Below are 22,833 nucleotides of genomic sequence, written 5' to 3'. Positions count from 1 at the left end.
ATTTAAAAAAAAATAAAAAATAAAATAAAATAAAATATTGTGTTAATTTTTGTATTGATTACATGCACTCAATGACATGGTATTTTTTATATGCTGGGCTAAATAAACCATATATTAAAATTAATTTCACCTGTTTATTTTTACTTTTTAATGTGGCTACCAGAAAGCTTTAAATTATTAGCATACTGGCCTGACCTGTGGTGGCGCAGTGGAGAAAGCGTCAACCTGGAATGCTGAGGCTGCCGGTTCGAAACCCTGGGCTCGCCTGGTCAAGGCACATATGGGAGTTGATGCTTCCTGCTCCTCCCCCCCTTCTATCTCTACCCCCTCTCTAAAAAAAAAAAAAAAAAAAAAAAAAAAATTATTAGCATATGTTCTTTACATTATACTTCTATTAGACAATGCTGCCCAGAAAAGGTCATATTTTACAACTAATTCCTCTAGTGATTACCTTCTTGGCAAAGGAGAGATATGGAAGACTTCCTCCCCTGCCCCCAACCCCATTAAAAACAAACCAAAACCTCAGTCATTAAATCAGTCAGCGTCCTGGGACTATGACCAGGAAGCAGGCTGCCAGAGTAATTTGGTCACTCACTTAACCAAAGGAGAGGAACTTGGAGGCTAATTTCCTCCTAATGAGTCTAGCATGTAAAATCTGTGAGCCAAAAGATTATTTTTTCCCCTCAATACTACATTGTTAGGTCACTAAAACTGAGGTTCAACTTTCGTACTACACCGTTAAGAATAAACCGGTCTACCACTTTAAACCAATGCTTTTTTGCTCTATAAACTCTTGAATATAAGCATTAGCAAATAAACACTTTACACACACAAGGATGGCTTTAATAAAATGATGGACAATGACAAGAGTTGGTGAGGATGCGGAGAAATTAGGGACCTCATACATTGCTAGTGGAACATAAAATGGTATAGCTGTTTTGGAAAAGTTTGGCAGTTCTTCAAAATGTTAAGCAGAGAAATCCTGTGAGTCAGCAATTCCACTGCAAGAGCAAGGAAAAAACACATCTGCACAAAAACTTGTACATGTATGTTCACAACAGCATTAATCATAACAGCCCAAAATTAGAAACCCAAACATCCAGCAATGTTTGGTGAACAGAAAAAATAGAATGTGTTCTATCCATCAGTAGAGTATTATTCAGCAATAAAAAGGAATGAGGCACTAATACATGCTACAATATGGATGAAACTTAAAGACATTAACCTAAGTGAAAGAAGTCAAAAGATCACATATTTTATCCCATTATATGAAATAGGCAAAGAAATCAAAAGTACAATAGTAGCAGCCAAGGGCTGGAGGAAAGGGGGAAAGGGAGTAATTGCTAATGAACACAGAATTTCTTTTGGGATGAAAGAACATTCTAAAATTGATTGTAGTGCTGGTTGCACTACACTCTGTGAATGTGCTAAGAACCACCAGATAGTACACTTTAAATGAGTAAATCGTCTAAGTATATGAATGATATCTCAAAAAAGCTATTTAAAAATATAAAACATCAGCCCTGGCTGGTTGGCTCAGGGGTAGAGCATCGGCCTGACATGTGGATGTCCTGGGTTCAATTCCCGTTAGGGCACAGAGGAGAAGCGCCCATCTGTTTCTCCACTCCTCCCTCTCTTGCTTCTCTTTCTCCCCCCCTCCCTTTCCCTCCTGCAGCCATGGCTACATTGGAGCAAGTTGGGCCCCAAGTGCTGAGGATGACTCCATGGCTTCCACTTAACCCTTTGAGTAGTATGAACATTCATGTACATCCTTGTGCCTCCTGACCATCCAGAGTATGATCGTACAAAAATTTTTATTTTAAAAATGTGTAAGGCAACATTAAAAAAAGGAAAATGGCCTGACCTGTGGTGGCGCAGTGGATAAAGCGTCGACCTGGAAATGCTGAGGTCGCCGGTTCGAAACCCTGGGCTTGCCTGGTCAAGGCACATATGGGAGTTGATGCTTCCAGCTCCTCCCCCCCTTCTCTCTCTCTGTCTCTCTCTCCTCTCTGTCTCTCCTCTCTAAAATGAATAAATAAAATAAAAATAAAAACTTTAAAAAAAAAATTAAAAAAAAAAAGGAAAATGTATGTTCTTCTTGTTTCCATAAACTGGTTATCAAACAAACACGATTTTAAGTTAATAAAGCTAGAACTGGAACTAATTTCATTTTTTGAAAAACTCACTCCCAAGGGTCAGCGAGCATAAAAAAACCCTCATTACTCAAAGGGTTAAGGTGCTAAGAAGAGCTCAGTTGCTGAGCAATGGAGCACCACCCCTACTGGGCTGCTGGGTCGATCCCAGTCAGGGCACATGTGGGAATCTGTCTCTCTGCCCTCCTCTCCTCTCCTCTCCTCTCACTAAATAAATAAATAGAATGAAAGACAGAATGCTATAAAAGGGGGTCTGTGTAAAATCTGAGGCCCTGACCAGATGGCTCGGTGTGTGGATGTCTCAAGTTCAATTCCCAGTCAGGGCACACAGGAGAAGCCTGCTTCTCCGCCTCTCCTTGTCTCTCTCTCTCTCTCTCTTCCTCTCCTGCAGCAATGGCTTGATTGGCTCGAGAAAGTTAGCCTTGTGTGCTGAAGCTGGCTCCATGGCCTCCACCTCAAGTGCAAAAAATTGGCTCTGGTTACAATGAAACAATGGCCTCAGGTGGGCAGAGCAGTGCCCCCTAGTGGGTTTGCCAGATGGATCCTGGTAGGGCGCATGCAGGAGTTGTCTGCCTCCCCTCCTCTCACTAAAAAATAAAAAATAAAGAAATCTGAGTATACGAAATACTTTGCATTGACCTGGAATGCTGAAGTCGCCAGTTCAAGACCCTGGCTTGCCAGGTCAAGGCAAATACAAGAAGCAAGGTGATGATTCCAGTCTTCCCCCCCCCCCCATTTTTTCTCTCTCTAAAATCAATAAATGAAATCTTTTTTTTGTTTTGTTTTTTTGTTTTTTGTATTTTTCCAAAGCTGGAAACGGGGAGGCAGTCAGATTCCCACATCGCCCGACCGGGATCCATCCGGCATGCCCACCAGGGGGCGTAGCTCTGCCACAATCAGAGCCATTCTAGTGCCTGAGGCAGAGGCCACACAGCCATCCTCAGCGCCTGGGCAAACTTTGCTCCAGTGGAGCCTCGACTGCGGGAGGGGAAGAGAGAGACAGAGAGGAAGGAGAGGGGGAGGGGTGGAGAAGCAGATGGGCGCTTCTCCTGTGTGCCCTGGCCGGGAATCGAACCCGGGACTCCCGCACACCAGGCCGACGCTCTACCACTGAGCCAACCAGCCAGGGCCCAATAAATGAAATCTTAAAAAATAAAAAGGAAAAGAAAAATACCGTACTTCACTTTAGAACAAGCTGAAAAAGCAACTGAGGGAACTTCAACTGTGGTAGAATGCATTACTGGTCAATCAATATTCCTCACCCCTCCTTGAATCTACTTCTTAGCCATGGATCTTGCAGCTCTTCCCACTAAAGGGGCAAGGTTTAATTTTGTGGTTTTCTTTGGTTTCCACCATGACTTGCTTTGCCCCCCAAAAAGCAGCAGCAATAGTAGTGTGCCAGTTCTGAGCCTGAACCCAAGAAGTCTTACAGGTTTCCACTTGCCCTCCTGTGCGCCCCTGCCACTGCCATGAGGAGGCTGACCCTGCGTAGCCACTGCCCATTCAGCCTGGGCCCCATCACCCAGCTGATTTATAGATCTAAAGAAAGAAGCAGGCCCTGGCCGGTTGGCTCGGTGGTGGGGCGTCGGCCTGGTGTGCGGAAGTCCTGGGTCCGATCCCCGGCCAGGGCACACAGGAGAGGCGCCCATCTGCTTCTCCACCCCTCTCCCCCTCCTTCCTCTCTGTCTCTCTCTTCCCCTCCCGCAGCGAGGCTCCATTGGAGCAAAGATGGCCCGGGCGCTGGGGATGGCTCCTTGGCCTCTGCCCCAGGCGCTGGAGTGGCTCTGGTAGCAAAGGAGCGGCGCCCCAGAGGGGCAGAGCATCGCCCCCTGGTGGGCAGAGCATTGCCCCTAGTGGGCGTGCCGGGTGGATCCCGGTCGGGCGCATGTGGGAGTCTGTCTGACTGTCTCTCCCCATTTCCAGCTGCAAAGTTGCCCCAGCCAACCTACAGAATATTTAATTGCTATGAAGCCACTCGGTTTGGGGGTTAATTTGTTATGCAGTATTATTGTGACAATAGTATCCCACACAATAACCAATTCTCCCAATGTACTTTTTTTAAGAGGTTTCATAAATTAAACAATGATCATCAAGGTAGGTCCAACTTAATACACTGAATAATAGCAAGTTTCATTTACTCAGCATAAGAGTAATCTATATATCTCAAATGATATTTGATACATACTTATCCCTTCAAGTATCAAAAGCGGTTGGTTGCTTCTCCTGTGTGCTTTTACACTAAGGGTTGATAGCAATTTAAGATACCACATAATTTAAGATATCACACACTCTTTCATCTTACTTTTTTAATTTTACTTTTTTTATGGTTATTTTAAAAATCAGGCCCTGGCCAGTGGCTCAGGAGATAGGCTGGGCATATGGATGTCATGGGTTTGATTCCTGGTCAGGGCACACAGGAAAAGCAACCATCTGCTTCTCCCCCCTCCTCCTTCTCTCCCTCTTCCCTTCCCACAGTCAGTAGCTCAACTGGTTCAAGTGTGTCAGCCTCTGGCCCTAAAAATACGTCAGCATTTGAGCATTGGCCCCAAATGGGGTTGTCAGGTGGATCCCAGTCAGACTGCATGCAGGAGTCTGCCTCAAGTATCTCCCCTCCTCTTACCAAGTAAATAAAAAAGTATCAGTATGAATAACAACCATTTTTAATAAACTAAGTGCCAAACCACTAAGGATAAAGACATGAACGAAATATAATCCATGCCCTCAAAACTTTACAAGGAGATGAATAAGGAAACAAACAATTGAAAGAGGCAAGTGCACTATACTAGAGAACACAAAGAGTCATACAAGAACAAAGAGGGGAATGAAAAGATATAGATTCAACAAGATTTACAGACTTGTTTGATGAGAATCAAGAATGTCTCCAAGGTCTCTAGCTGTGATGCCAAACTAAGTGCACTAAAACTAGGCTAAGATCAAATGCTGATTCATTATCAACTTGGTAAGTCTAAACTGAAGCACAAAGCTGGATTTCCAGAGTTGTAGAGAGCCATTTATACCTCTACTATATGATGATTCTGGATTTGTTTCCTATTCTCTAGTAGCTGACACTATTTTCCAGATGGTTTCACTACTTGAAGCTTAAGGATGCTTGTATCTCTAACTTTCACCTTCGCTTCTACTGTCCAATCACATCTGCTATTCACACTTCTCTCCTACTTTGTTACTCCTTTTTTCTAAGTTGGTTAATACCCTTTATTTCTGATTCTTAGAACATTTGTTATCCATGAATACCAGTCTAATAAGTCATCCTTAGACCTATAGGTTATTTTCAACAAGTTTTAAAAATAAAAACAAACTCTTAATCCCCCAATCTTCTGATTTATGCCTAGTTTAGATGACTAGTTATTTAATTCTGACCTTAAAGCTTAAAGAGAAAAGTATCAATTTAAGACTGAGGTGTTACTGTATCTATGAAATCTTAAACATTGCACACATCAGGCCAAGAAGGTGTTTTGTTTTTGTTTTCTTATTTTTCCGAAGTTAGAAGCGGGGAGGCAGTCAGACAGACTCCCACATGCGCGCCCAACAGGGTTCCACCCGACATGCCCATAAGGGGGCAATGCTCTGCCCATATGGGGCGTTGCTCCGTTGCAGCTGGAGCCATTCTAGCACCTGAGGTGGAGGCCACAGATCCATCCTCAGCGCCCAGGCCAACTTTGCTCTAATGGAGCCTTGGCTGCAGGAGGGGAAGAGAGAGATAGAGAGGAAGGAGAGGGGGGAAGGGTGGAGAAGCAGATGGGTGCTTCCCCGGTGCCTTGACCAGAAATTGAACCTGGGACTTTCACAGGCCAGGCTGACGAAGCTCCACCGAGCCAATAAGCCAGGGCCAAAAAGATTTTTTAATTGCTCTTCCTGAATATTATTTAAAAAGATAAGTCTTTAAAAAAAATTAAAAGAGCAGTCTTTAAAAATAATTTTTTTAGCTTTTAAACAAAAGTTTAAATATAAAGAATATAAATTTCTGAGCCTGACCTGTGGTGACGCAGTGGATAAAGTGTCGACCTGGAATGCTGAGGTCACCGGTTCAAAACCCTGAGTTTGCCCAGTCAAGGCACACATGGGAGTTGATGCTATCTGCTCCTGCCCCCTTCTCTCTCTCTCTCAAAAATGAATAAAAAAAAAATTTAAACTTACATAATATATATATATATGTTTCTGAAATAGTAGCAAAAGAGAGTTAATTGCTCAGAAGCTACTCTTCATATGGCTTAGAGCTCATACCACAATGGAAGCGTCCCTCAAAATATTTTCATTTGAGGCCCTGGCCAGTTGGCTCAATGGTAGAGTGTCAGCCTGGCATGCGGAGTCCCGGGTTCAATCCCCGGCCAGGGCACACAGGAGAAGCGCCCATCTGCTTCTCCACACCTCCCCCTCTCCTTCCTCTCTCTCTATTCCCCTCCTGTAGCCAAGGCTCCATTGGAGCAAAGATGGCCCGGGTGCTGAGGATGGTTCTGTGACCTCTGCTTCAGGCACTAGTATGGCTCTGGTTGCAACAGAGCGACGCCCCAGATGGGCAGAGCATCGCCCCCTGGTGGGCGTACCGGGTGGATCCCAGTCGGGCGCATGCGGGAGTCTGTCTGATTGCCTCCCCGTTTCCAACTTCAGAAAAATACAAAAAAAAAATTTTTTTTTCATTTGAGCATGTTATTGAAATTTTCCCTCTAAAATTGTTGTGCTAATTGAAAAAAAAAAAGGGCAGAGTTTCTCCACTTAAAAAAAATAATGTATGTTCCAGCCTGTGGTGGCACAGTGGATAAAGCATTGACCTGGAATGCTGAGGTCACCAGTTCGACACCCTGGACTTGCCTGGTCAAGGCACATACGAGAAGCAACTACTACAAGCTGATGCTTCCTACTCCTCTCCCCTTTCTCTCTTTACTTTCTCTAAAATAAAAATAAAATCTTAAAAAACAATGTACATCACATATTTAATAAGTGCCTGTTGAGAAGATAAAGTATAAGTAAGTTGTCAGCAGTCAGACTGTGGTCAAGCTGGAGACTGGAGATAAATGAAGACTACTCTAGCCTGACCAGGTGGTGGCGCAGTGGATAGAGCATTGGACTGGGATACAGAGGACTCAGGTTCGAAACTCCGAGGTCACTGGCTTAAGTGCTAGCTCACCAGCTTGAACACGAAGTCGCTGGCTTGAGCGTGGGATCACAGACATGACCCCATGGTCACTGGCTTGAGCCTAAAGGTTGCTGGCTTGAAGCCCAAGATCACCTACTCTGCTGTAGCCCCCCAGTCAAGGCACAAATGAGAAAGCAATCAATGAACTAAGGAAACAAAACAAAGAATTGATTATTCTCATCTTTCCCTTCCTGACTATCTGTCCCTCTCTCTGACTCTTTCACTGTCCGTCAACAACAACAACAACAAGACTACTTTAAAGGACCTAGGGTTTTCTGTAAACATTACCCTTAGCTGTTCAGTTACAGGCTAAGCCACTTTCTTTTTCTAAATGCCATATAACTATTAGGCTGTTAGGCAAATCAGGCCATAACACTTGACCCAACCTAACAGTAATAATTTTGCTTTGTATTTTCTTCAAAAGAACAAGGAAATATTAGGTAAGTATTCTCTCCTCTCTTCTATGTGCCCTGGCATATTTTTAAGGAGATAACCTATTCTAAAATCTAGCATCTGGCAAATTTCACCTCTAAAATAGTTTTTTGGTTTTTTTAAGAGAGAGAGAGAGACAGGAAGGGAGAGAGAGATGAGAAGCATCAACTCATAGTTGTGGTCCCTTGGTTGTTCACTAATTGCTTCTCATATGTGCCTTGACTGGAGGCTCCAGCTGAGCCAGTGACCTTGGCTCGAGCCAGCAACCTTGGGCTTCATGTCAGCAACCATGGGATCATGTTGATGACCCTGCGCTGAAGCCAGCAACCTCGGGGTTTCAAACCTGGGACCTCAGCATCCCAGGTCAGGTCAATGCTCTACCCACTGCGCCACCACCGGTCAAGCTAAAATACTGATTCTTTTTTAAAAAAATCTGAGTGCCTACTATGTGTAGGTTCTTGCAACATGAAATCAATTACTTTGATCCTATCCTTACAGAGGTCAGGGTTGGAAAACAGCTACATAGATATATTCAATACAAAGTCAGAAAATCTTAAGTGTTGCTATCTGACAGGATCAGCTAAAGAACTATCAGCATCAGAAGAATTATTTCCCTTGGGCCATTCTGTTACAAAAACGTCAGAATTTCACCTAAACCTTGAAAAATGGGTAAGACTTAACAAATTTAGAGTTTGGGAGAAAGGTGTCCTCGTGGGATAGCTCGGTTGGTTAGAGCAGTAGTCCCCCAACCTTTTTTGAGCCACAGACAGGTTTAAAGTCAGAAAATATTTTCACGGACCAGCCTTTAGGGTGGGACGGATAAATGTATCTTGTGACCGAGACAAGCGTCAAGAGTGAGTCTTAGGTAGAGCATCGGCCTAGCGTGCGGAGGACCCGGGTTCGATTCCCGGCCAGGGCACACAGGAGAAGCGCCCATTTGCTTCTCCACCCCTCCGCTGTGCTTTCCTCTCTGTCTCTCTCGTCCCCTCCCGCAGCCAAGGCTCCATTGGAGCAAAGATGGCCCGGGCGCTGGGGATGGCTCTGTGGCCTCTGCCCCAGGCGCTAGAGTGGCTCTGGTCTCGGCAGAGCGACGCCCTGGAGAAGCAGAGCATCGCCCCCTAGTGGGCAGAGCGTCGCCCATGGTGGGCGTGCCGGGTGGATCCCGGTCGGGCGCATGCGGGAGTCTGTCTGACTGTCTCTCCCTGTTTCCAGCTTCAGAAAAATGAAAAAAAAAAAAAAAAGAGTCTTAGACGGCTATAACAGAGGGAATCTGGTCATTTTTTTAAAAATAAAACATCATTCAGACTTAAATATAAATAAAACGGAAATAATGTAAGTTATTTATTCTTTCTCTGCAGACCAGCACCAAATGGCTCACGGACCGGTACTGGTCCACAGCCCAGGGGTTGGGGACCACTGGGTTAGAGCATCATCTGGAAGAAGAAGTTGCCTTTCAATCCCGATCAGGGCACATAAAGGAACAGATGTTCCTGTCTCTCTATGCTCTCTCCCTTTCTTTCTCTGTAAAAAATAATAAGAAGATAGAGTTTGAGAGAAGGGCTAATCAAGTATACAGGTCAACTTAAATAAAAAGAGAAACTAAGTAATCAAGTTTGGCTGAAATATCAAGTATTTAAAAAAAAATTTTAGGGGAGTAGGGTTATAAGCCCCAATTGTTTTTTGCAAGAGAGAGAGCAAGAGAGAGAGAAAGGGACAGACAGGAAGATGGAGAGATGAGAACAATAAACTCATTGTGGCACTTTAGCTGTTCACTGGTTGCTTTCTCTTCTGTGCCTTGACCAGGAGCTGCCAACTGAGCCAGTGATCTCAGGCTCAAGTCTATGATTCCAGCTCAAACCAGCAACCTTGGGGTTTCGAACCTGGGTCCTCAACATCCCAGGTCAACTGGTATATCAATGTACCCTGGCATATTTTTAAGGAAATAATCATCCTAGAGGTCGGGAACCTATGGCTCGCAAGCCAGATGTGGCTCTTTTGATGGCTGCACCTGGCTCACAGACAAATCTTTAATAAAAAAATAATGTTAAAAAAATAATAGTAATAATGTTAAAAATATAAAACATTCTCATGTATTACAATCCATTCATTTCCTACTGCTCATGTTCATGGTTGCGGGTGGCTGGAGCCAATCACAGATGTTCTCCGGGACACCACCAAATTTTTTTTTTTTTTTTTTTGTATTTTTCTGAAGCTGGAAACGGGGAGAGACAGTCAGACAGAAGACAGACTCCCGCATGCGCCCGACCGGGATCCACCCGGCACGCCCACCAGGGGCTACGCTCTGCCCACCAGGGGGTGATGCTCTGCCCCTCCGGGGCATCACTCTGCCGCGACCAGAGCCACTCTAGCGCCTGGGGCAGAGGCCAAGGAGCCATCCCCAGCGCCCGGGCCATCTTTGCTCCAATGGAGCCTCACTGCGGGAGGGGAAGAGAGAGACAAGAGAGGAAGGAGGGGGGGGTGGAGAAGCAAATGGGCGCTTCTCCTATGTGCCCTGGCCGGGAATCGAACCCGGGTCCCCCGCACGCCAGGCCGACACTCTACCGCTGAGCCAATCGGCCAGGGCCACAACACCAAATTTTTATTGGATAATGCATAACGTACACAGGTAGTTGTATGACTCTCACGGAATTACATTTTAAAATATGTGGCGTTCATGGCTCTCTCAGTCAAAAAGGTTCCTGACCCCTGGACTAGGCTGTAGTGTATTTATTAACCTACAACCCCCAAACTGCAGTTTAAAACAATAAGGGTTTATTTATTGTTCATATTACAGCCTGATGCAGTTTGGAGGACTCTCTTTACAGTTTTCCTTTAAGCAGTGTCCCCTTCCATTATTTGAAGCCACCATCTTCATATACAGCCTCCTAAATTGTGGCATAAAGGGAAGACAGACTGTAGGTGATTTGCATAGTAGATTTAATCACTATACTTGGAAGTGTCATGTTCAGTATCACCTACATCAGGGGTCAGGAACCTTTATGGCTGAGAGCCATGAACGCCACATATTTTAAAATGTAATTCCGTGAGAACCATACAACCACCCGTGTATGTTATGCATTATCCAATAAAAAATTGGTGTTGTCCCCAAGGACAGCTGTGATTGGCTCCAGCCACCTGCAACCATGAACATGAGCGGTAGGAAATGAATGGATTGTAATACATGAGAATGTTTTTATATTTTTAACGTTATTATTTTTTTTATTAAAGATTTGTCTGCAAGTCAGATGCAGCCATCAAAAAAGCCACATCTGCCTCGCAAGACATAGGTTCCCGACCTCTGCTCTATCCAGTGCACCACCGCCTGGTCAGGAAGCCCCTATTGTTTTGAAAGTCGGACTTAGGGATTTGATTTTATACTATAGGCAATTTTTTAAAAAACCCTACCATCCAAATGCAATACAATCCAAACTAGAGACAATATAAAAACCAAAGGAAACAGACCAAATGTACATATCAAGCATTCATTCCTCATTTTTTCTTTACAACTTATGACAAATCCATGATTTAAAAATAAATAGGCCCTGGCCAGTTGGCTCAGTGGCAGAATGCCGGCCTGGCATGTGGATGTCCCAGGTTCAATTCCCGGTCAGAGTACACGGGAGAAGCAACCATCTTCTCCACCGTTCCTCCTCTCCTTTCTCTCTGTCTCTCTCTTCCCCTCCCACAGCCATGGCTCGATTGGTTCGGTCCCAGGCACTTAGAATGGCTCATGAAGCCTCTGCCTTAGGTGCTAAAAATAGCTTGGTTGTGAATATGGCCCCAGATAGGCAGAGCATCAGCCCCAGACGGGGGTTGCTGGATGGAACCTAGTCAGGGAGCATGTGGGAGTCTGTCTCCCTATCTCCCCTCCTCTCATTTGGAAAAGAATAAACAAACAAATAAATAAAAATGCCTGACTGGTGGTGGTGCAGCGGATCAAGTATCAACCTAGAATGCTGAGGTTGATGCTTTGAAACCCTGGGCTTGCCTGGTCAAAATACATATGAGAAGCAACTACTACGAGTTGATGCTTCCCACTCCTTCCCCCTTTCTCTCTCTCTCTCTCTCTCTTTCTGTAAAAATTCAATAAATAAAACCTTTTAAAAATGAATACATACATATGTAGAAATCTCTAAAATTAAACTACAGTTAAAAAAAATCCCTTTCCAAGATTATTTTCTTCTTCTCTCTGGTTTCAAATACACAATTCTCTCCTTCATGAGGAAAGAAAATAAAGAAAGAAAACAAAGGACCTATACTACCCTGTTGTATGGTTGCATCCTCTTTCCTTCTGTCTTTCTCACCTTACTTCTCAAACAAATGGCCAGTACCCAAAGGATGCTTTTATTTATTCATTACCCATCCCTACTTTGGCTTTCACCCTCACAAGTCTGATCTTTATTAGTACACTTTCAATAATGACTTCCTTTGTAAATTCAATAGCCTGTTTTTTCTTTTCTCTGAACCCTGCAGCTTTTTACACTCCTGTCCCTAAAAATTCTGTGCCTTTTTTTTTCTGAAGTGAGAAGTGGGGAGGCAGAGAGATAGACTCCTGCTTGCACTCAACAGGAATCCACCCAGGATGCCCACTAGGGGGCAATGCTCTGCCCATCAGGTGTGTTGCTCTGTTGCAACCGGAGCCATGCTAGCGCCTGAGGCCAAGGCCATGGAGCCATCCTCAGTGCCCGGGCCAACTTTGCTCCAATGGAGCTTTGGCTGCGGGAGGGGAAGAGAGAGAGAGGAAGGAGAGGAGGAAGAGTAGAGAAGCAGATGGGTGCTTCTCCGTGTGCCCTGGCTAGGAATCAAACGCGAGACTTCCACACACCGGGCCAACGCTCTACCACTGAACTAGCCATGGCTTGTGCCTTTTCTGGAATCACTTTCCTAATTGTCCTACCTCTGGTGGAACCTCCTTTGATTCTTCCTCTCAGTTCTCAATTGTTAGTTTCCCCAGTCTCAACTTCTGGTCTCCTACTTTCTCTTTATACACCCTCTCTTGATTAACCTTATCTCAAAACTACCTCCTGCTAGCCCAGCTCTGGCACCACATGGCATTTCTGTAATAAGACTAGATAGAGCGCCTATGAAAAAGTTACATTTAAAATATTTTTAAGCCTGACCAGGCGGTGGCGCAGTGGATAGAGCGTCAGACTGTGATGCTGAGGACCCAGGTTTGAGACCCCAAGGTCGCCAGCTTGAGCACGGGCTCATCTGGTTTGAGCAAAGCTCACCAACTAAGACCCAAGGTCGCTGGCTTGAGCAAAGGGTTACTTGGTCTGCTTTAGACGAACCCTGTGTTTTGGTTGTTTGACCCCCGCCAGGGTCGCGACCCACAGGTTGAGAACCGGTGCTCAAGGAGGACGATTGGTCACCTTAATAAAGTCAAAACATATAGTAAAAGGCCCTGGCCGGTTGGCTCAGTGGTAGAGCGTCAGCCTGGCGTGCAGAAGCCTCGGGTTCAATTCCCAGTCAGGGCACACAGGAGAGGTGCCCATCTGCCTCTCCACCCCTCCCCCTCTCCTTCCTCTCTGTCTCTCTCTTCCCCTCCCACAGCCGAGGCTCCATTGGAGCAAAGATGACCCGGGCACTGGGGATGGCTCCTTGGCCTCTGCCCCAGGCACTAGAGTGGCTCTGGTCGCGGCAGAGCGACGCCCCGGAGGGGCAGAGCGTCACCCCCTGGTGGGTGTGCCAGGTGGATCCCGGTCGGGCGCATGTGGGAGTCTGTCGGACTGTCTCTCCCCGTTTCCAGCTTCAGAAAAATACAAAAAAAAAAAACCACATATAGTAAAAGGATTAAAACTTAAGGCTATCAGGCAAGTCTTAAAGATTTAGTCAAATGTAGGAGTTAAACTAGACATCTGGCAAAAATTAAGACAAAGAAACAATACCACAGAGGTAAGCACTGTTTTTAGGTCAAAATGTCTATATACGGCAACCAGGTACTTTGCTACACATGTCCTAGTTAGGTCAAAAGTGAAGCCCAAGCCTGAAGCCTGCAGAGGAAGGGAAGTGGGTGTGCTCAGCAGTCTTGGTGTGGAGTAAGAAAACAGATAAGGAACTGCTAACAGCCCCTCCTTAGGCCTCTTTGGGTAGAAAAACTTCCTGTGCATTCCAAAGAAAACCAGGAAAAGGTTAGGATTACGCACACCACTGCTCTTCCCTTGTTTGAGTAAATCTTCAGGGAAACTGCCTTCAAAAGATCAAGACAAGAGTATCTTATGAAACAAAAGTAGCCTTTATTTAATTAACAATATTTCTTCATTTTAGGGAATGTAGCAATGAACAATGAAACTTGTGACTAAAAGCAGATGACTTTAAGACATTTCACAGACAATACTATAACTCAATGACAATTAGCAAACTTATTTCTATTTTTCTTTATATGGCATTATTTTGAACATGTTAAGAAAAGGTTCACTAAAATGGACATGTCAAAGTTTAAATGTTGGTTAAACTCCAACAAGAAAAATCACAGCTATCATGAGAACTCTCTAAAACCTATCTGGCCTGCCCAGGCGGTGGCACAGTGGATAGAGCGTCAGACTGGGATGCCGAAGACCCAGGTTCAAAACCCCGAGGTCGCCAGCTTGAGTGCGGGCTGATCTGGTTTGAACAAAAGCTCACCAACTTGGACCCAAGGTCGCTGGCTTGAGCAAGGGGTTACTCGGTCTGCTGAAGGCCCGCAGTCAAGGCACATATGAGAGAGCAATCAATGAACAACTAAGGTGTCGCAATGTGCAAGGAAAAACTCATGATTGATGCTTCTCATCTCTCCGTTCCTGTCGGTCTATCCCTCTCTCTGACTCTCTCTCTCTCTCTCTCTCTCTCTGTCTCTGTAAAAAAAAAAAAAAAAAAAAAAAAAAAAAACCTACCTGGATCTAACAAGTAGACAACAAATACCGTATTTCCCCACGTATAAGATGCACTTAATTTTGGGGCCCAAAATTTGAAGGAAAAAAAAAGTATTACATAAAGTTACTAAACTAGGCCTGACCTGTGGTGGCGCAGTGGGATAAAGCATTGACCTAGAACACTGAGGTCGCCGGTTCAAAACCCTGGGCTTGCCTGGTCAAGGCACATATGGGAGTTGATGCTTCCTGCTCCTCCCCCTCTCCCTCTCTCTTTCTCACTCCTCTCTCTCTAAAAATCAATAAATAAAATATTTTAAAAATAAATAAAAGTGAATCTCTCTTAAAAAAAAAGTTACTAAACTCAAGTTTTATTCATCATAAAATTCATACAACTCACCACTGTCAAAACTCCATTCAATTAGCTTGTCCTCATCTGCGTCTGATGATGAATCACTGTCTTAAACAAGAGCAAAAACAAGTGCAAAAAAGCGAGAAATGCAAGTAAAAAAATCTACAACCACTGTAAAAAACGCACCCAGTTTTTAGACCACAAATTTTTCAAAAAAGGGTGCATCTTATACATGAGGAAATATGGTAGATACTGTTCTTAGAGAATCCCCTGATTTTTCATAAGATGGTACGATGAAACAGATAATGAAAACTAAGTTATTAATGTTGAAATAAAATGCAATTATACAGTACATAACACCTCACAATTCAATGGCTTATCTTTTAAAAAATCACATAAAAATCTATTTTGAAAAAACGCATGAACACTGGGCATTTTAATTCATAGTACTACTTGATAAATTACAGGTTGATATGGTTACAAAACCCTAGCTTTTTTCCCCAAAAAGGCTTCATAAGAAACACTGAGGAAAATCATTTCAATACAAATTCATGCTCTTAGCTTTAGCTAATTTTAGTTTGAATCACACATCACCAAACATTATCATAGCACTTTAACTATAGGTAAAACATATTTTTAAAACAACGAGCAAATCTAAAGTCTAAGATCCTAGATTACACATTTCCACTAGTTTTTTTCAAAAAACTTTCGCAGATGCAATGATCACACAATCAGATATGATTACAATAGACACGATGCAATGATACAGAACAATAATCTGAAAGTAGAAAAGATTTCTATTAGTTCTAGGGATCTTTATTATTTTTATCTTCAGGTTTAGTACTATTTGTGAATACCTGACAGGATAGTGTCCATTATCACAATATATTACCTCCATGTAATGCAATCCTTATATTAGATCTTAAGATAGGTGACCCAGGGGAAGCATGCTCATTCATCTAGTTAGTAAATATATCTACAGTGCTGGGAAAGTACTAAAATAGAAAGAATTTTATTCCTGTGTAACTTTTAGTTTGTTTACTATCATCCCCTCAGACACACAGATCAGAACATGAAAAAAAAGCCTTACTAAGGAGTTTGGATTTTATTCTAAGTGTGACCAAAGGCCACTCAAGAGTTTTAAGCAAAGGACTGACATGATTTGACTGAGGTTATAAGAAGACCACTGAGGAGAATAGCCATTGTAGGAGAATGGAGGAACCCAGTAGAAAGGTTAACAGGGGACTCAAGTTAAAGAGGGTAGAGTAGTGGTTGTGGAAATGAAGGAGACAGATTCAGTGTCAGAGCCTTGGTGTCAAAATGTCTTAAGTTTGAACACTTTACAGTTTATATCCTTGGGTAAGTTACTTAAACTCTTTGAGCCTCAGTTTCCTTATATAGCAATGTTTGCAAACCTTCAGCACATAGAAAACACAATAAATTATTATACCACTTTGGGAACAAAATTCATTTGTATGAGGTTCATATATATTGTCTTCCTTTTCCTCCTGAACCAACATTAAGCATAACGTAAGTAATTTTTAGCAAGGTTCAAGTGCAGTTATATACAGTACAAGAAATGCATTGACTCCATCAAGAAACAAACTCATTTCTCACAGAAGTTACACTAAGATAACTGCTCATAAATATATAGAACAAAGAGTGTTTCTCAAATTAATAAAAGTCTAGTTTGCACCTTCAATTTGTATTTTCACATACCTTCATTTCCTCAGTACTTAAGAGTAAAAAGAATACAAGTAGAATCTGCAGTTAAGTCATGATAAAGATTGTGGTGTTACTCCCAATTATTTTATTTTGAGGGGGGAGGGGCAGAGAGAGATAGGAATATCGAGCTGCTCTGGTATGTGCCCTGACGAGAGAATCAATCCAACTACCACTTATTTTAACTTCTTCTGTCAATAGTTTGTATTTAAAACTTTATTATGGGCCTGACCAGGTGGTGGGGCAGTGGATAGAGCATGGGCCTGGGATGCTGAGGACCCAGGTTTGAAACCTGGTCACGGGCTTGAGTGCAAGCTGACCAGCTCGAGCATAGGCTCACCAGCTTGAGCATGGGGTCACCGGCTTCAGTGTGGGATCAAAGACATGGCCCCATGGCCACTGGCTTGATGCCCAAGGTAGCTGGCTTGAGCAAGGGGTCACTGGCTCCACTGGAGCCCCCCTGGTCAAGACACATATGAGAAAGTGATCAATGAACAACTAAGGTGTCACAACTAGGAGCTGATGCTTCTTGTCTCTCTCCCTTCCCGTCTGTCCCCCCCTAGCCCTCTCTCTTGCTCGTCAAAACAAACAAAATGCTTTATTAAGGGATGGTATTCCTCATTCTTACAGCATTGAGGCACTGAGACACAAGAAAACTAAATTACCTAAAGCTTTCTTTTATAAGTATATGGATTATAAATATCTACCTATAGCTTCCCTTATACTTAATTAGTCCTTCAACAAAGGATGAACCACCCTAAATCTACAATCATATTCAACCATTCAGTACATATGAAGCAGAAGCCATGGGCAAGACAATGTGCTAAGCATTATGAGAGTACAAAGATTATTTTAGTATCATCCTTACCCTCAAAGAATTTATAAATTAGTGAGGAGATAGGTATTCACAGGTGAAAAGGAAGGTGTGATGAAGACAGAACTACAAATAATAAAAATAAAGAGCTCACACCCTGCTGGAAGGCTTGGTTAGAGTACTGCTCCAAAGCACAGAGGTTGTCAGTTTGATCCCCAGTCAAGGCATATACAGGAACAGATCTACGTCCCTGTCTCTGTCTTTTCTCTCCTTCCTCTCTCGCTAAAAATAATAAAATTTAAAATATAAATAAAATGACCACTTTCTGTTGGGGTGATCAGAAAATGTTTCACAGCTAGGTAGAATATGAGCTGGACCCTTGGAAAATAGGATTTTGATAGAATTTGCTAGGAAGAAAGCAAGCACAAGAAACCAGGAAACAGCATAAATTTATGTATAGGGTGTTGGGCAAATAAATTTAATGTGATTTTTATGCTCACTTTTATTGTTAAAGATGGCGCTGCCCACGTGGGGTGGTTGATTGCCTTCCTGCTTGGGAAGGGGCTTGGTTATGCTAATGTGTACTGGAGGAGGGGGTTGTCCAGAGGAAAAGTTTTAAAAGGAGGAGCTAGGAAGCCATTTTGGGGAGAGACCACATTGTTGCAGAGAGAAGAGGAGACCACTTGTTCCAGGAGAGAGGCCACGTGGTCGGAGGGGAGGAAGTAGTCAAAATGGAGGCATGCAGAGCAGACTGAGTGAGGCTGGTAAGGCCTTTGATTCTAGGAAAAAACTGGAAAGAACAAGTTTGGGGTTTTTTTTGCATTTTTCTGAAGCTGGAAACAGGGAGAGACAGACAGACTCCCGCATGCGCCCGACCAGGATCCACCTGGCACGCCCACCAGGGGGCGATGCTCTGCCCATCCTGGGCGTTGCCATGTTGCGACCCTCCTGGGTGTCGCCATGTTGCGACCAGAGCCACTCTAGCGCCTGGGGCAGAGGCCACAGAGCCATCCCCAGCGCCCGGGCCATCTTTGCTCCAATGGAGCTTTGGCTGCAGGAGGGGAAGAGAGAGACAGAGAGGAAGGCGCCGCGGAGGGGTGGAGAAGCAAATGGGCGCTTCTCCTGTGTGCCCTGGCCGGGAATCGAACCCGGGTCCTCCGCACGCTAGGCCGACGCTCTACCGCTGAGCCAACCGGCCAGGGCCCAAGAACAAGTTTTAGTGCCCATGTGTTTGTTTTTATTCGTTGGCCGGTACAAGTCTAGAATAAAGGAAAATGGCCCACCAGTTCTTGGCTCCATTGTTCCATTAAGATCTGCCGGAATTAAATGGGAACCTGCAAGAGTCAGGCAGCTGTGATGTTGGCTGCGGCTACTGGCCTTAAAAGGGGCTTTATTTTAAAATTAAAATTTTAAACCTGTATACTCCAGTTTTTCTTCAGATCGCATTAATCTTTCGCCTTTCACTAAAATTTTAAACGTGCAGAAGTATCAGAATAAAATCATGAACCTACATGTACTCATCACTGAGCTTCAACAATTATCAACTCATGGCCAATCATGTTTTATAATTTATATTTCTTAAAATACAAAAATCCTGGCCCTGGCCGGTTGGCTCAGCGGTAGAGTGTCAGCCTGATGTGCGGGAGACCAGGGTTCGATTCCCGGCCAGGGCACATAGGAGAAGCGCCCATTTGCTTCTCCACCCCACCCCCTCCTTCCTCTCTGTCTCTCTCTTCCCCTCCTGCAGCCAAGGCTCTATTGGAGCAAAGATGGCCCGAGCGCTGGGGATGGCTCCTTGGCCCCTGCCCCAGGCACTAAAGTGGCTCTGGTCGTGGCAGAGCGACACCCCGGAGGGGCAGAGCATTGCCCCCTGGTGAGCAGAGCATCGCCCCTGGTGGGCGTGCCCGGTGGATCCCGGTCGGGCGCATGCGGGAGTCTGTCTGTCTCTCCCCGTTTCCAGCTTCAGAAAAATACAAAAAAGAAAAAAAAATCCTAAGGGAAGCTATTTTCATATGCTTCTATATTCTTCACTGACTCCATCTCAGGCAAATCTATACTGACACACTGTTCTCAATAGGTTGCTTTTCCTAAAAGCCACATACAAATAAAGTTCAAGAGTATACGGTTATATGTGTATGTGTGTTTTAGGTTTTTTTGTTTTTTGAGAGAAAGATAGGAATGGAGAGAGGGAGAGAGGAGACAGATGAGAAGCATCAACTCCTAGTTGCTTTTACTTTAGTTATTCATTGATTGCTTCTCATACGTGCCTTGACCCAGAGGTTCAAGCTGAGCCAGTGACCTCTATCACAAACCAGCAACCTTGGATTTCAAGCCAATGACCTCAGTGTTTCGAACCCAGGACCTCAGCATCTCAAGTCAATGCTCTATCCACTGCACCACCGCCAGTCAGGCTCAAGAGGCCATTTTAAACTAAACAAAACAACCTGACCAGGCGGTGGCGCAGTGGATAGAGCGTCGGACTGGGATTCAGAGGACCCAGGTTCAAGACCTCGAGGTCACCAGCTTGAGAGTGGGCTCATCTGGTTTGAGCAAAAGCCCACCAGCTTGAACCCAAGGTCGCTGGCTCCAGCAAGGGGTTACTCGGTCTGCTGAAGGCCCACGATCAGGGCACATATGAGAAAGCAATCAATGAACAACTAGGGTGTTGCAACGCACAATGAAAAACTAATGATTGATGCTTCTCATCTCTCTGTTCCTGTCTGTCTGTCCCTGTCTATCCCTCTCTCGGACTCATTCTATGTCTCTGTAAAAAAAAATAAAATAAAAATCTAAATTAAACAAAACAACTCTTGATTGTTTACACAAACCAAGAGAACAGTAAGATACTGCAAACTGACAGATAATCCAAGTTGGTTTACATGTAATTTTGAAATACCTTTTCTACACTTTTTTAAAGATTTTATTTACTCATTTTAGAGAGGGGAGAGAGAGAGAGAGAGAGAGAGAAGGAGGGAGGATCAGGAAGCATCAACTCCCGTGTGTGCCTTGACCTGGCAAGCCTGGGGTTTTGAACCTACGACCTCAGCATTCCAGGTTGATGCTTTATCCACTGTGCCACCACAGGCCAGGCTACACTTTTAATGAGAATGAATAAAGTGGAAGAATTCATGTCAAACAAAATAAAGCATCACAGGTAAAGTATCTTGGACAAATCACTTGATCTGCTGAGCCTAAGTTTCCTCTTCTATAAAACAGGAAAAGATCACCTACCTCAAGTACTTATAAGAACTAAATGAGTACATAGTAAATCCTTACTTAAAACTTACAACAGATAGTGCACTTTAAAGTGAAACAACATATAACGAAACCAATTTTATCATAGACTAACTGATAGAAATGAGAGCTAAGTTCCTATAGCATCTCATGGTTATAACAAAAAGACATTGAGCAAAAGGACATTATTTGAGGACCTGGTGTATATTAAACGCCACATGGTAGTAGTAGCTGCCTGGTTTCCTAATCCTCTCCCCTCATACACCACACTCTCAAGATGATGTAAGAACTTTCATCTCAAAACATGCTAAATGTTACGAGCTAAGCATTATGATTTTAAGGAGCTTTGACTGTAGAGCAAAAAAAGGAACAGAGACTGAAGTATTTCAGTAGGATAATCTTGTAAACTGTCAAACTTCACAAAGTAATCCCCCTTAACAAGTAGAGAAGTCAAACATCACAAAGAGATAGCATGTGGCCAAACTGCCTAGTAAAACACTCTCATTTTCCCCATTTCTTGGCAGCTGTGTTTACCCTTTCAACCTTCCAAGGCCTCTATACAGCAGAGTAAAAACAGGAGGGCAGCCATCCCAGCTCTCAGCTGGGTCAGTGTTAAGAAGCTCAGGATTAGTTAGTAACCACAAGACAAGACCAGGAGCACCTTTACCTTCATTTCTTACTTGATCCACAAAAAAAAATTGTAGGGTGCTCTCCTTGGAGCATGCCTGTGCCTCTCCTTTCCTCAGGAATGTACTTTTACTCTTTTACTTATTTATTTATTTATTTATTTATTTATTTAGGTATTTTTCTGGAGTTGGAAACGGGGAGGCAGTCAGACTCCTGCATGCGCCGACCGGGATCCACCCGGTATGCCCACCAGGGGGCGATGCTCTGACAATCTGGGGCGTTGCTCTGTTGCAACCAGAGCCATTCTAGCGCCTGAGGCAGAGGCCACAGAGCCATCCTCAGTGCCTGGGCCAACTTTGCTCCAATGGAGCCTTGGCTGCAGGAGGGGAAGAGAGAGACAGAGAGGAGGAGAGGGGGAGGGGTGGAGAAGCAGATGGGCACTCTCCTGTGTGCCCTGGCCGAGAATCGAACCTGGGACTCCTGCACGCCAGGCTGATGCTCTACCACTGAGCCAACCAGCAAGGGCCTACTTTTACCCTTTGTACGAATCTCTCTAAGGGTCCTCAAACAGGGGAGCAGCAGCAGCTTGTCCTGGGATTAACTCCCAGAACCAGTCTTCAAGGCCCCCTTTTCTCTGATTTTTCAATGAGCTAAAAGCAGCCACTCCTTGACCCACTTATGTCACTGTGATTTTTACTTCTCAGTGAGTCCATGCAGCCCAGCATGGCTCACCTCTTTCCTATAACTTTTTAGAGTGCCAAAGCAGCATCACCTAAGGTTCTATCTATCCTGTTGCTTCTTCTAATCTAAGCCCTTCCTTGGTTTCACTGTCCCCAGCTGTAATAAATGTACAGTACTCCCCAAAAAAGCATTCAAATTTCAATCCTGGGTTTGATATCACCTGTTACCAAGAGGCAGCTCACTGTTGCTCAAAACTATCAAATTAGTCTACACGTTTTTGAAAAAAGTACATATGCAGTCACAACTGTTCACCAAGACCTTCCTTTAGCATTACTTTATTTCTATCTCATTATCTTCTTGAGATTGTATATACATCACTGGAGTTCCCTTTTTAATGATCACCTTCAATCACTAATCCTCTTTCCCTTTGTAAAGACAAAGTTCTTGACTAATCATTAACCCCAACCACCACAAATTATTCACTCAATTAAAACCTTCTACCTAAAACCATTCTTTATTTTCAGATATGACCCATTTCTTCGTCGTTTCCCTAAGATAATAATAATATAGTAAAATACAGCAGTTTGCAATTCATCCTTTGCTCCGTAGTTCATTTAATCCTTACAGCCTACTTAAAACCTAATTCCCCTATTTTATCCATAATGAAAAAGAAATGGAGCACTATCTTGTCCAGTGATAAAGCAAGTTAGTGGTGAACCAGACCTCCAAACCAAGTTTTGCAATTCCAAACAACATGCTTTTCTCACTCAACAATGCTCTTCTCTAAGAAAGGAAAGCCTACAGTTCAGTCCCAAAGC

At 43.8% G+C, this 22,833-nt stretch overlaps 1 protein-coding gene and 1 non-coding gene across 7 annotated transcripts in view; both read right to left on the bottom strand.

Moving 5' to 3' along the window:
- Positions 1–22,833, bottom strand: part of SPPL3 (signal peptide peptidase like 3) — a 147,821-nt gene that overhangs the window by 80,575 nt on the left and 44,413 nt on the right. The window lies entirely within an intron of this gene.
- On the bottom strand, positions 3,208–3,283 carry TRNAT-GGU (transfer RNA threonine (anticodon GGU)). The gene has a single exon. It is a non-coding gene; the product is annotated as a tRNA-Thr (tRNA).

Source organism: Saccopteryx bilineata, chromosome 2 (genome assembly GCF_036850765.1).
Source record: "Saccopteryx bilineata isolate mSacBil1 chromosome 2, mSacBil1_pri_phased_curated, whole genome shotgun sequence".
NCBI lineage: Eukaryota > Metazoa > Chordata > Mammalia > Chiroptera > Emballonuridae > Saccopteryx > Saccopteryx bilineata.
Note: the sequence above shows the minus strand (reverse complement) of the source record. Positions and strands in the feature narration are given on the sequence as shown.